The sequence below is a fragment of the Mauremys mutica genome, chromosome 23, assembly GCF_020497125.1.
Source record: "Mauremys mutica isolate MM-2020 ecotype Southern chromosome 23, ASM2049712v1, whole genome shotgun sequence".
In the NCBI taxonomy this organism is placed as follows: domain Eukaryota; kingdom Metazoa; phylum Chordata; order Testudines; family Geoemydidae; genus Mauremys; species Mauremys mutica.
In genome coordinates, this window is record NC_059094.1 from 6,624,078 (window position 1) to 6,637,526 (window position 13,449).

The 13,449-nt window shown below is 54.9% G+C and overlaps 1 long non-coding RNA gene across 1 annotated transcript in view; it reads left to right on the top strand.

Moving 5' to 3' along the window:
* The first annotated feature begins 646 nt into the window (after positions 1–646).
* LOC123355469 overlaps positions 647–13,449 on the top strand; it is a 62,276-nt gene continuing 49,473 nt past the window's right edge. The window contains exon 1 of the long non-coding RNA XR_006575108.1: positions 647–795. This is a non-coding gene — a long non-coding RNA (uncharacterized LOC123355469). The remainder of the gene's footprint in view (positions 796–13,449) is intronic.

Here is a 13,449-nt window from a genome sequence, read left to right on the forward strand (position 1 = left end):
TCCCGGGAAATGCGAATTTCCTGGCTTCCCTGGGCTTCAGCCAACCCTTTTATTTTCATGCCATCCCTGCATGCGGGTCGCTATCCCTGGAGCCTGGCGCCCGGTGCCCAGCCTCAGAATGTCATGGATGCTCGGTGGAATTTCCTTTCCTTTGAGAACTGTTCGGCTGGCGGGGGGAACTCCCCCCCCCCCCCCACCGGCCGTAGCAGTGGCAGAAACGGGCGTCTCAATAGAAATGTCAAAAAAACAAAAAATTATTTGTTGATCAGGGGAAAAACAAACCCAACAACCCACAACCCAGAGAAAGGCGGTGGCTCCCGTTGCATGCACAGCACTGCCAGAAATGCTAATCCACATCTTTGGCACCGCTCAGCAGCACTGACTGAGGAGGCAGTCAAGGGGGGAATTGGGGGGATCCCTAAGAGGGGCTCAGGGGCTTCTTCACAGGGGACTTGTCTGGAAATGGTAGCCCTGATCTCTGACCCTCAGACAGGCTGGGCTAGAGGAGAGGTGCCCCTGTGTTTGGCACAGGGATGGAGAGCGCGGTTCATTGTAGGGACTCTCCCCCTGCAGAATGAATGGTATGTCTCTCAGGCAGGCAGCTAGCAGGCTGCTGGTACCCCAATGCATTGTGAGTGCAGTCCAGCCACACAAGGAGATGTCTTAGTGGCTGTGCTGGACCAGGGACTTTCCTTGGGTTTCCTGCAGCTCCCTGGGCAGCAGCTGGCGTCTGCATTTCACCCCCTTATGGTTCAGCAGCAGGAGCAGCCCCTCCATTTCTGCCCACTGCGTTGGGTAAGTGTTGGGGCTCTGGTCTGCCCTGGCTGGGGAGCTGCTGGGATTAAGGGAGAATGAGGAAGGGGAGGAGTATTGAGGGGTGGGATAGGCATTGTTCCCGGCTGTCAGAGGGTGCCCCGGTCAATTTCCCACACAGGGAAGGGAGGTCTTTGCACCATAGGGGCTTGTAGGCAGCATGCTGCCGGCTTGGGGAAAGGAGGATGAAGGAACAGAGGGAGACAGATGTCAGGACATGGCTGACTCCAGATGGAAGGTGGCGGGGTTGGGGGTAGGACATGTGTTTGGAATGCAGGGAAATCAAACTTTCCAGTGGGTTAAAATCCCAGAGGGCTGATGATGCTTCCATCTTTGTGAGTATGTAGGAGTGATGCCCAGACACTACGTTCCCCCAGGGGTTACAAATACCCCGGACCCAGGGAGAGGTAATTAATAATTGTCAGGGAGTAAGGGGTCACAAATGAAAAACTGCTCCAGAGAAATGGCTGGTATTTCTTGTAATCTCTAATCAGCAGCGGCGAGTGTTGGACAGACCCAGGGCATGCCAGCGTAATGGCCGGGAGTTTTCTGTTTGGGTAGCTGAATAATCCCTGGTTTCTCATGTCTGTGCTGCTGTTTTTGTGATTATTACACCTGGCTTGAGAGGCGGCTCCAGAAGTGTGGTCACAGCTTGCAGTTGTAATGAGTCCTAGCAAGTCTTGCCTTTAACAGCAGGTCAGGACGTGAGGATGAGTTAAACTGGGGGATCTGGTGTCAGGGAGCTGAGAACAGGCTGAGTGATTCCTTTCGACACACAAATATACTGTCTATGGTTAAAAAGAATTACAAATAAGCAACTAACCCCCCAAACACTAAACATTCACTCCAGATCCCTGTCACCCCAACCCCCCATCTCTATCACCCAAGGTACCTACAACTCCCACCCATGGTCCCTATACCCCCCGCCCAGTCCTAGTTCCTCATTACTCCAGAAATCTCACCCTGTCACCCAAGGCCTGATATTTCCCGCCCATGAACCTCATATCCCTCCTATCCTAGTTCCCCATCACCCCGAAAACCACACCCCTGTCCCCAAAAGCCCCATGATTCCCAACCCTGGTCCCCATCACCCCCAAACCCACACCCCTATCACCCAAGGCCCCATGACCCCCACCCCAAATTCCCATATTCACCCCATCCTTGTTCCCCATCACCCAAGGGTCCAAGACTTCCACACTAGGTCCCCCTCACCTTACCCCCACTGCAGGTCACCATGCCCACTAGCTCCCCATCACCCCCATACCTCTATTGCCCCCATGACTCCCAGCCCCAGTGTCCTCACCCCAGGTCCACCCCTAGCCTTTCTGTCCCAGGCCTCCAGAAGGAAAACAGATTTCAACAGCTGTGGGAACAGAAATGGCTCCAGCAGCGCTGAGCTGTGTGTTGTGATGAGAGCTTGAATTCAGGGGGCTTTCTGGGCACCCCCAGATCTCCTGCTACAAAGCAGCACCGGGGTATGTGGTTCCTGTAGCTACGCCCTGCCCGTTGGTAAATGGCACGAGCGTGCCTGGCTTCTTGCCTTTCCTCACCGGCGCGCTGGGAGCTGTGTGTGGGGGATGAGGCTACACAGAAATGATCGATCCCTTTCCAAACGCTCACGGTTCACCAGGGCAACGGCCTCTCTGCGGCCCTTGCCACTGGATTGTATCGGGTTTGCCCTGGAATACCCTGGCTCCAAGCCCCTGGCACCCAGGCCCAGCCCGTGCCCTCCGGCCACTTGGAAATCTTCCAGACAGGAGGGCAAAGCAAAGAGATCCAGTGTGGGGGGCTCCCCTTGGGGGAGGTGGGTGCCTTGTCCCCTCTCATCCCCCAGGAGTGGGCAGGGGGTGTGACCGTGTGAACCTAGTGTGGGTCTAGGGGCACAGAGCCCCTGCATTGCTTCCCAGGACCTGCCTTCCCCTGCTAGTGCGGCTCCCCTGGGCTGCCCCGAACCCTCCAGCGCAGAGGGGGAAGTGCTTGGTGTAATACCCATGGGGCCAGCCTGACCTTACATATGGACACGCCCGGAGGTTTCTGGGGGTTTGTGTGATATTAGACGGAGAATGGCCATGCCCCACGGCTCTGCCCTGCACCACCACCCCCACCCCCCAGCCACCGAGCTCCAAACGTAAGGAAGGGCCTTTCAGAGAGCTGGGGGTGGAGTGGGGAGTGCTCTTAGGCTCAGCTCCTCCCTTGCCTGCCAGTCGAAAAGTTCCATGATTTCCCCGTCCCCTGCTGGATTTTCCAAAGGCCACGTTCTGGCCCACGCTTTGGAGCTGAAGGACACGGTGATATGCAGGAATCTCTTCCACCAGCCGCTGAAATGCAGCTATCGCTGGGGTGGAGTGTGGCAGCTGTTGAACAGCAGTTTAGGTCAGGAAGGGGCGATGAAACCCAGGAGGGCTTGGTATAAATGATGGGAGTGATGCAGAGGAAGAGATGGGGTCATTACCCCACCCAGCAGGAAGACTCACGTATGGCCAGGGCTATTTCTGCAGCCATAAAAGCCCCGTCTCCCCCCAACCTCCACCCAGCGAGTCCGGCTGATAAGCTGGGAGCCAGAGCTGCCCTTAAATGCAAGTGGCCCATGCAGCCCTACGGTCTTGCTCTGCTGCTAACTTGGTCTCGCACTTGCCGATGTCCCTGGAGGCAGATGGCGAAAGGTGCGTGCGGCAGAGGGATCAGGAGGGTGCGGAGAAGCCTGGTGGGACTCGGGGGGCAGGAGCAGGAGATGGGAGGCTGAGGAGGATGTGAGGTGGCAGCAGCAGTCTGAACTGTTTTCCTCAAGCCCCTGCCTTTAACTTCACAGCCTCCTGCTATGTGCCAGGGCAGCCACCGAATGAGATAAGGGGTGGGCCTCCAGGAGTCTTGTCGCGGTGCTCAGGGCTGTTCCTAACTAAGACCCGTCCACTGGGGATGGAATTCAAAGCTCAGCTGTTCCGGTGCATTTCCTCCTTGGCTGGCAGCTTCCACAAGCCCCCATGGGCCAGAGGCTGCTGTCAGTTACGCCAGTGTCACCGGGCAGTTTGGCCCTTAATTTCAGATCTCCCACGAGCATGTAAAACGCTGCTAACTCGGACCCACTTACGCTCTCTTGGAATTGGGCCCTGTGACTCTGTCTGGGCTGCGGCTGGGACATTAGCTGGAGAGGGACAGAGCGGGTGCCCCTGAAAAGGACAGCAGGGTGATTTTTGTGGGCGGGCGAGGGCTCTGATCGCTCCAGGAGAGGAGCCCAGGATCTGGACCCGCTGTGTGACCGCAGCCAGTATGCCCGGGAAGAGCCGTTCGGAACTGATGAGTCACCCAGTGCCCGGGTCCCACCAGCAAACGGCCTGGGCGGGCGCAGGGGCGTGTGGAAATAATCGAGAAGAGGATGGGAGGCCGTGACGGGACACACCCAGTTTGCTGCCGTACGCTTGATGTTCAATTGCTGCTGAAATTCTCCTGCCAGGACCAAACTCGTAAAAAATACTAGCTGCTTCGGAGCAGCTCCAAGCTAGGATCCAAGCGTCCTGATTCCCCTGCTCTGCCCTCTAAAGCCCAGCGCCTCCTGGAGCACCTTGTTCTAGCCTGCCTTGGTCCCCTGACAGGTGCCGCGGGCTCCTTCTTTGGGTCCTGGCTTTGTTTAATCAATGGCCTGGGTCCCAGAATGCGCAAGTGCTGCCTCTGAGCCAGGGAGCTGCAATCATGGCTTTATTCTCTTCTCTGGGTGTTCTGTTGGGCTGGCGGAGCCTTGCCAAATAGCAGGGGAGGCTCTGTAATATCTGCCTGGAGGGGATGGCTCATGTGTCAGGGAATCCCGGAGATGCTCACAGCCTTTGAGGGGGCGGAAACAGCTGGAGGCTCAGACAGGCCTGGGCAGGCGGGTCATTCCCTCCCGTGGGGAGTGAGACACACGCGTAAGACCTTGGAAAATTTCCACCCTCCTTTCTGGTCACATCGCACAGGAGAGAATCGGCAGAGTGCAAAGGGCCCAAGAGGGGGAGTGATGACAAACAGCAGCAGCTCCGCCTCTGAGGAGAGACTCCCAGGGGAGTCCCTGAGACACCAGCTGCAGGCGCGTGGCCCAGGGAGCCATCCACTGGCTCCCTTCCCCAAGGGAATTAGCTGGGTGTTTGCATCTGTTCAGCCACAGAGGCAAATTGAGTCGCTTCCCCTCTGAGGTCTGGGGTTTTGATTTCCTGGCGGGTGTTTGTGACTCCGAACGGAGGTTCTGAGGCGGCCGGCACCAGGCGAGAGAGGGGATTGGTTACTGGGTGGGAGTAGCAGAGGTGGAAGAGGAGGGGAGTGGCTGTGAGGGGAGGCCTGGGAAGGATGTGTTGCTTATTGGATGGGAAGGGGTTGGTTCTACGTGGGAGGAACCGGGAGGCTGGTTCTTTGGGGGGTGGGGCTGGAGAGGAGTGGGTATTGGGAGGAGGCGTGTCTCTGGGAGGCGGAGCCAGAGGTGAGAGGTTAAGTGACTTGCCCAAGGTCCCACAGGGAGTCGGGGGCTGAGTCGGGGGCAGACCCTGATGCCCAGGCCTGTGCGCTAACGGGAGACGCCTCTCCTGGTGCACCCTGGTCCTGCCTCTCGTCTCAGATCACCAGACTCAAGCGCAGGAGACACGCGGCTGAGAGGAATTCATCAGTGGCGCCTCTGTGTGTCACCCTCACGGCTTCATGCTGCGCGCAGTAACTGCTTGCCAAGGACAGCCAGCCAGAGCCCTCTCCAGAGCTCATGGTGCTGCTCCTGGACCAGCCAGGAGAGGCTCCCGTGGGCGGCCTGTCTCTTGCAGATGGGTGGAGGGCCTGCTACCTCTGTAGGCAGCTCTCTGCATTTATTGCAAAATCCGTGCACTCAGAACAGGTCACCGCTTGCCTGAGTTGCAGCCCAAAAGCCAGCTCCCTGCCCTATAGATCAGTGGCTCTCAACCAGGGGTCTGGGGCCCCATGGGGGGCCCTGAGCAGGTTTCGGGCGGGGGGGCACTAAGCAGGGCCAGCATTAGACTTGCTGGGGCCCAGGGCAGAAAGCTGAAGCCTTACCACATGCAGCTGAAGCCCGGGGCCCTGAGCCCCACCACCCGGGGCTGAAGTCAAAGCCTGAGCAATGTAGTGTCACGGGAGCAGCTGTGGTGTGGGGCCCCGGCTTGCTGCCCCCTAACGCCGGCCCCGGCTGTTATATGCAGAAACCCAGTTCTTGTGGCACAGGTGGGCCGTGGACTTTTTATAGCATGTTAGGGGGCCTCAGAAAGAAACGGGTTGAGAACCTCTGCTATAGATGACTCCAGCTCCACTGCAGGCCTAGGCAGGGAACCTCTAGGGTGACCAGATAGCAAGTGTGAAAAATCAGGACAGGAGGTGGGAGGTAATATAACAAAATGCCCCAAATATCGGGACTTTCCCTATAAAATCGGGACATCTGGTCACACTAGGAACCTGCCTCCTTTTGACCTTTGTTCTTTCCAGGAGCAATGTCTTTCCCAGCCCCCTGACAACAGAATACATCCAGCCCCCCATCTCTGTCAGTAGCACATTTCTGGCTGATACCTCAGCATAACGGATCCCCTGCTCAGAAGCCTGGACCGGGGAGGAAGGGTGTGGCAAACCCAGGGGGTGGATCATACACACAGGGCACAGCACGGCATGGGGCTTGGCAGTGTTTGCAGTAGGTCACCCCCTAATGCTGATTAATTAGGGCTTCTGGGCCCTGCAGAAGTGTGCTAGGTGCTTTACAGGGCCGATCCACAAAGGTATTTAGGCCGCTAACTCCCCTTGGTTTCAAATCCCTCAGGACCTTTGTGGATCTGGCCCTCCCGGGCCCCGGCCGGCCTCGCTGGGCGGTGAGGAAGTGGCAGCTAGTGCAGGGAAGCCTGGCAGTAAATCCAGGTGTTGTGCTGCGCGTTGGCCCGTAGGAGCCTGGCTTTGAGTCCCAGCCGAGGGGAGCGACCCCCAGCCTGTTTACTGCTAACGGGCTGCACTGCGCTGTTGGAGGAGACGCAGGAGTGATCCCTGGTGCCCAGAGCCTGGGGGGCTGCAGGAGGCCGCGGTTACAGTGTGTTGGAGTGAGGGGTGGGCAGCCTGTGGAGGGGGCCTCGTGCCAGCTGTTTAAGGAGTCTGGCCTGTGCAGCTAGCGGGGGGTGGGGTGGGGGGTGACCCTGGACAATGACTGGGGCAGTAAAGCCAGGGCCTGGTGGGACTGGCAGATCCCTGGACCTGGAACCTCCCCTTCACGGATCCTCAGAGTGATCCAGGCCCATGCAGCCTACAGTTGAGTCCATTTGGTAGCTGCTGCGTTCGGTTCCCGAGCTCCCCTCCTGGGGCTTGGGAGCCAGGTCGGCCTTGGCAGCAGCCCTGAGCTGAGACGGAGAGTCAGGGCCAGGCTGGTGGTGGGGACGCCAGGCATCGTCCCTCGGTCCCCAGGGCATCGGGAGCAAACCACAGCCCTCTCGCAGGAGAGGAGGGCTTGGCTGGAGATATAATCCACTGGCCGCGCTCTGTATCCACTACACAGCGCTGTCCCCGACGGGGATGGTGCAGCAGCCAGCGGAGTCTCAGGGAGCGGAATCTGTTGAGAATAAAATCAGGCCACAAAACCAGCATCTGAGCTAAAAGGACTGTGGCAACCAGCTCAAAGAGGCATCAAGATCAAAGCTGGGCAGTGCGGCCTAGTAGGAGGAACTGGAGGTGGGGAGTGCGGGCACTAGAGCCCTGTGTGACTGGAAGGGAAGGGGGTCTCATGGCTTTGAGTCTTCTCATGACTCTGCCATAGACTTCCTCTGCGACCGGGGCCGAGAAGCCCTGAGGCGTTAGGAGGCGCCGGCTGGAGGAGTTTGACACCCAGATGCCGTGTTCAGGATTTGTGGAGCCCTTGTGCCAGCGTGGCATTCCCCACTCAGCACTGCGGGATGTGTACTCCTCAGTCTTGCATACGGCAGCCAGCGGGGTCTGAACCGTGCCAAGTCTGTGACTGTGGCACCAGCTTCTGGGTTTCCCCCCAAATATTTCCTAGCTCTCCAGGGCTCAGGCAAGGACTGAGCCCTGCAGGCTAGAGGAAAGCGGCAGTCTCCAGCCGTGAGCCACACCCAAGGGCACTCAGCCTTCTCCAGCTGCCGAAGAGCCGCTTTGGCAGGAAGGGAGCCTGCAGCCAGTCGAGACCGAAGCAGATTTAGAACATGAAAATGTGGGTGACACGTGTATTACATAAAAGAATCGTTTGTGCAGACATCAAAGCAGCTAATAAAAGTTACAGTAGGAGCTGTGTTATTTAGGGCTAAACCACCATAATTATCTGCTATTAGATCAGCTGCCTTGCAACTGAGACACTTCATAGGAAGAGTTTCTATTTACCTTCAGGGGCTATCAGAGCAAATCTAGATTTCACCTGTGTGTGTGTCACACTGACTGAGTGTGTGGAGGGGTCTCACATCTCTGTGTATCTGTGTCTGTCTCCCCCCCCCACACACACACACCCCATTATCTAGGGAAAGGATCCAAGGGCAGTAATGAAAGTTGACAGCAAACAAAAATGACCCAAGAAGCATGTAACAGTGATTCTCAGTCCAGACAAGGGGTGAACTCATCCCTGCTGCCAGCCATCGAGGCCAGGAGGAGCTGTAGCTGGTTACCCTCCGCTGACTTTGGGCCTCGGGGCTCATTACTGTGATTGTAAAAAGAACGAGGAGTCCTTGTGTCACCTTAGAAACTAACACATTTATTTGGGCATAAGCTTTCGTGGGCTAAAGCCCACTTCATCAGATGCATGCACTGGAAAATACAGTAGGAAGATATATATATAGATATATATATACACAGAGAACATGAAAAAATGGGTGTTGCCATACCAACTGTAATGAGACTAATTGATTACAGTACTCCTCATTCTTTTGCTGATACAGACTAACACGGCTACTGATACTGCGATTGTGTAGCTCTCTTAGGCGATCAGCAAGCAGGACAGAGAGAGGAGAAGTGAAGGGGAAGAGAGAGGGAGGGGTCCAGCTGTGAGGGGAGAGAGCAAAGGGGCTGAGTCTGACATCTCATCTACCCTATGCTAGTGGGAGAACTTGGGACAGGTTGGGAGAACTTGGGACCCTAAACAGGTGTGTTCAGGGTCACACCCCTATGTGGGGCACTGCAGATGGGCAGCCATGGCTCTCTGGATATATTCATTCCCTACATGTAATGTTATTCTGCACTGTTAAACAATCGCTGTGTTCCACCCCAGAAGTGTCTGCATTTCAGAGACAGGAGAAGCGATTTTCTGTCTCTACAGCATACTATTTAGAAAGTGCTTTGGGCTCCTTCAGGACTGGACAGTGCTATAGAAATGTGAGTTTCTATTCTACAGAGGGGAGAACTTTTATAAAGCTCCCATCTCCTCTCGTACATCCATCCATCCCCCTCAGCGTCAGTGGGCCAGTGGGCGGCCCAGACACTGCAGAGGCTGTCGGAGATGGTGGCACATGAACAGGACACTTGGTGTCAGTTTGCTCAGCTCTTACAGGCTGGCCTGTGAGTGCACGTCCTATGGGGGAGGGGGCCAGATGCTGACGCCTGTTTGGGGACTGTGGCTTATGGATAAATGCCACCTCTGAGGTACACCCCCCCCCTCCCCAGCTACTTCAGAAAAGGGACCATTCTGGAAAGCCCGGATGGGTGGAAAACCTAATGAACATGACAGCTGGAGAGAACGCAGGCCACGTGTGGCTATTAGGACACATGGGATTTCCTGGGGCTCCATGATCTCCCTCGGGGCAGTAGAAGGGAAGCGACACGTGAAAGCACACGCGTGCACACGCCCACTGTTTAACTCGGGAAGGGGTTCCTGCCTGGCACATAGACGTGTTCCATGCCCTGAGGCAGTGGGGGGCTGGAAGTCGCCCCACAGATCACAAGGGTTGTTAGGCTGCCCCAGCTTTCCGTGCCTCGTTATAGCAAGAGCCCGGCCGTGGAGAAGAGATGCCAAGAGGGATTTGGCCCTGGGGGAGCAGGGTGGGCTGGCTAGAAGTAGGGGGCCCTCTGGGACTGCATGCAAATGCAGTTGCCCTCCGCCCCCCGCCAAAAATCTCCCAGGGGCCTATTTTTGCTAGGGACGATGCCTCAGGCAAGGCCTGTGTAGCTCAGAAAGGATGAGATTCAACATTTGCTCCCAGTCCCTATGGCTGTTTCTCTGCTGCTTCCTGACCCAAGAAAGTCAAACCCTCAGCTGGTGTAAATCAGCGAAGCACCTTTGAAGTCAGTAGACCTACACCAATTTACACCAGCTGAGGAACTGGCCCTAAATGATTGGCTCGGGCCCAGCACCAGTCAGATTGCAGCGGGGACGGGGGCAGGAATTCCCGTGCCCGCCCTTGAGCCTTTGTTGCTGAATGATTGGGGGAGTTGCACTGGGCTGGGATTTTTTAAAAGGGCTAAAGGAGGGACCCAACTCTGAAAAATCCCAACCTTAGCCTTTGCTCGTCCGCTGAGATCTGGGGGCCCCTCCCCAGCAGAGGTTAACAACCCAGCAAGAACCGAGGGAGCCATTTTCAAGCCGTGGCTGGCAAGGAAGGATGAGAAGGAGACACCAGTTGCCCCACAGGAATTATTAAACATAAATCCCACCCCCCCACACACAGCACACACACGTCTTGTCATCAGAGCACTGGGAACTATGTAATCTTTTCCGCTGGGGAAGGAGAGGAGTTTGGAAAGACGGCCTGTGTCCTCGAATGGGGGAGGTTATTAGAGATTGCAAAATTTGATCTAAATTGACACCGCCGTCTTCTGGGCCTCCCTGGCCCGACCAGCTCCTCAGTGGGTGTAAATCAGCACAGTTCCATTGCTTTCAGGGCCGAGACCTGCTGAGGATGTACCTGTTGTCTTGTAGGGTATGAAGTGCACTCAGGTGTGACTGCAGTACGGGCAGACATACCCGCGTTAGCTTTACCTACCCTTGTACGGCTAAAAATAGCTGTGCAGATGCAGCAGTGCAGGCTTCAACATGGATTGTACAAGCCCCCCGGGGGCCTACTTGCATTGCTGAAGCCTGCTGCACTGCTTTTCTTAGCCATGCTAGCATGGGTAAAGCTAGCGCAGGTATGGGCTACCTGAGCTCCCATCACACCTTGGATGTTATGTATCATAGAATCATAGATTGTAGGCCTACACAGAGTTTACATTCTAACGTTTGTGCATGCACATATGCAGTGTGGCATTCATGGGTGTGGGCATGTCCTTGTGGGAGTGCCAGCATACATGTGTGTCTGCCTGTGTGCACAAGCACGTGTGTGTGTGCATATCTGTATTTGTGTGTGCTCGTTTTTGTGTGGGGAGTGTTATGTTGCATTGCGCAAGCATGTGTTTTCATGTGTGCTAGTTTAAACGTTGCTCGTGTTTGTACACCTCTTTGTTTTGCATGGGTGTGCATGTGTTACTATGCAGACACACTTTGCACATGGACATGTTGAGGTTTGGGGTGTGTATATTTGTGTGTGTGTTAATATATACCGGACCCTTGCTAGAATGCAGGATTTGGGATCCATGCGTGGTACTGCGTTAACGTGGGGACCTCATTATAGGAGGGACCGTGTTAAAATGAATTGCAATTAAAGTAATTCAATTTGGGATCCATGGCCGTGACCACGTTATATGTGAATTCGTGCTATATAGACGCGTGTTCTAGCGAGGGTCTGGTGTATCTATGTGTTTGTGCAGTAGGGGTGTATGCATATTAATAGATGTGAACATCTGAGTTTTTTAGCTGTGTGTGTAAAACTTTGTGTGTGTATAGACCCAAGAGTTTGGCTGTGAATGCCCATGTGTGTATGTGTGTGTGTGTTTGCATGTGTGTGTGTGTATGCGTGTGTGTTTGCATGTGTGTGTGTTTGCATGTGTATATGGGTGAGGGGTTATCATCTTGTTCTTTGCTCTAAATATGATGCGTTCATATGATGGGTTCAGCATGGAGTGCCCTGTGCGGAGCGTCCAGGGACAGCTGCCCAGGCTGCCTTCGCTCAGGAAGCGCTCAGGTGTGGCCGTTACCTCTCCCTCATCACCACCTTGCAACACCCGCACAGAACTTTTTGTGCGCCCAATCCAGCAGAGTCATTTTGCCTTGCAGGGCTTAATAATCTCTCATTTCCTCACAATAAACTGTAATTCCCCGACTGCTGCTGGTGACTTCTCTCAGTGCTCCCAGACGGTGATGGCAGTGGTGGATCCAATTAGCATGCAGGCTGGCAGGCAGGAGTATTGCTGGAATGGCTAACATGGAGCAATACGAGCAGCTGGCAATTGCAGAGTTGTCAATATGGAGCGTTTGCTGGGACTGTGTCCAGTCCATGTTTAAATGTCCCAAGCGATGCGGCTGTGGCTCCTTTTCTTGAGATGACGTCACACCCACCAAGATCTCACTGCCAGGGTGGTTTTCCTGATATTCAGCCTAGATTGTATCATTCCGAAGGGAATCTTGTCTTCGTGGCAATCCCATCGTCTCTGGAAATGCCGTACCTGGTGTGGTTACCTGCAGTAACGAAAACTGAGAGATGTTAGCAGAAAATCTGTTCCCTCTCTAGATTTCCAGTTTATTTCCTTTGGACATTTAGCAGCGCTTTGTGGCACGGTTTCTCTAGCATAGTTAGGCCAAGACCAAGGGTCATGGTGGATTCTCCATCAGTGACAATTGTTAAACCAAGACTGGATGTTTTTCTAAAAGATCCACTCTGGGAATTATTCTGGGGCAGTTCTCTGGCCTGTGTTGTACTGGAGTCAGGTTAGAGGATCACAATGGTTCTTCCTGGGCTTGGACTCCATGAACCTTCCCATAATAAGTCAAGTTTCTAGTTCACCGATTTCCCAAAGCACTGAGCCCTCAGTAGCTTCCATGGCAATTAGCAATGTCCTGCAGCAGGTCCGTCGGGACACTGGTGGGGATGGGCCAGGGCAGTACACCCAGGTTGGTGACACCCGTTGACTTCAGTGGGAGTTACTCGTCTCTGGAAGGAGAGTCAGGAACAGGCCGAGGACTTTGGTTGTTCCAAAGAGGAGCCTCTGCTCAGGTTTCACTCTGAGCCCCGTGCATGCTGGGAGTGTTGTCAGTGCTGCGAGGTTACGCTCATGCTTGAACCTCCCTGTGAAGTCAGTGCTTTAGTGTGAGGCGCTCCCGATGTCAGGAGACGCTGCCCTTGGGCAGCTCACATAAAGCACAGTCTTCCATTGCCCCGTCTGTAAGTGAGAGTCGCATGTGTCTGTGTGCCCATTATGAGGCCCTGTTTTCAGTTGCGTATAACTTTGCCAAACTTTACTCATTCAGGCTGAAATTCCCCCTGCCTCTGGTTGAGTTTTGTTGGAAATTTTCAGCAAAAATAGCTTAGCAACTTCCAAGAATGAGCTTAGGGACAAATACGTTGTTTGGCCCATGTTAAAATTCTTCCAACCACTTCGTTGAGAGGCTGTAGTAGGGGCTTGGCATTGGGACGGGGGTGGTGGTTGGGGGCAGGCGGGAAAGGTCACCTGGTGTCAGGGACGTGCCTTTCGCTGTTCCTGTGAAAAACGACCCAAATTTGGCCATGTTATAAACCTTTGAAAAAATCAGTTTGCACATGCTCAGTAGAGACTTGTTAGCAAGGCCGTCCTTACCCAAATGCAAAGTACGCAGCTGCGTCGGGCACCAGGGAA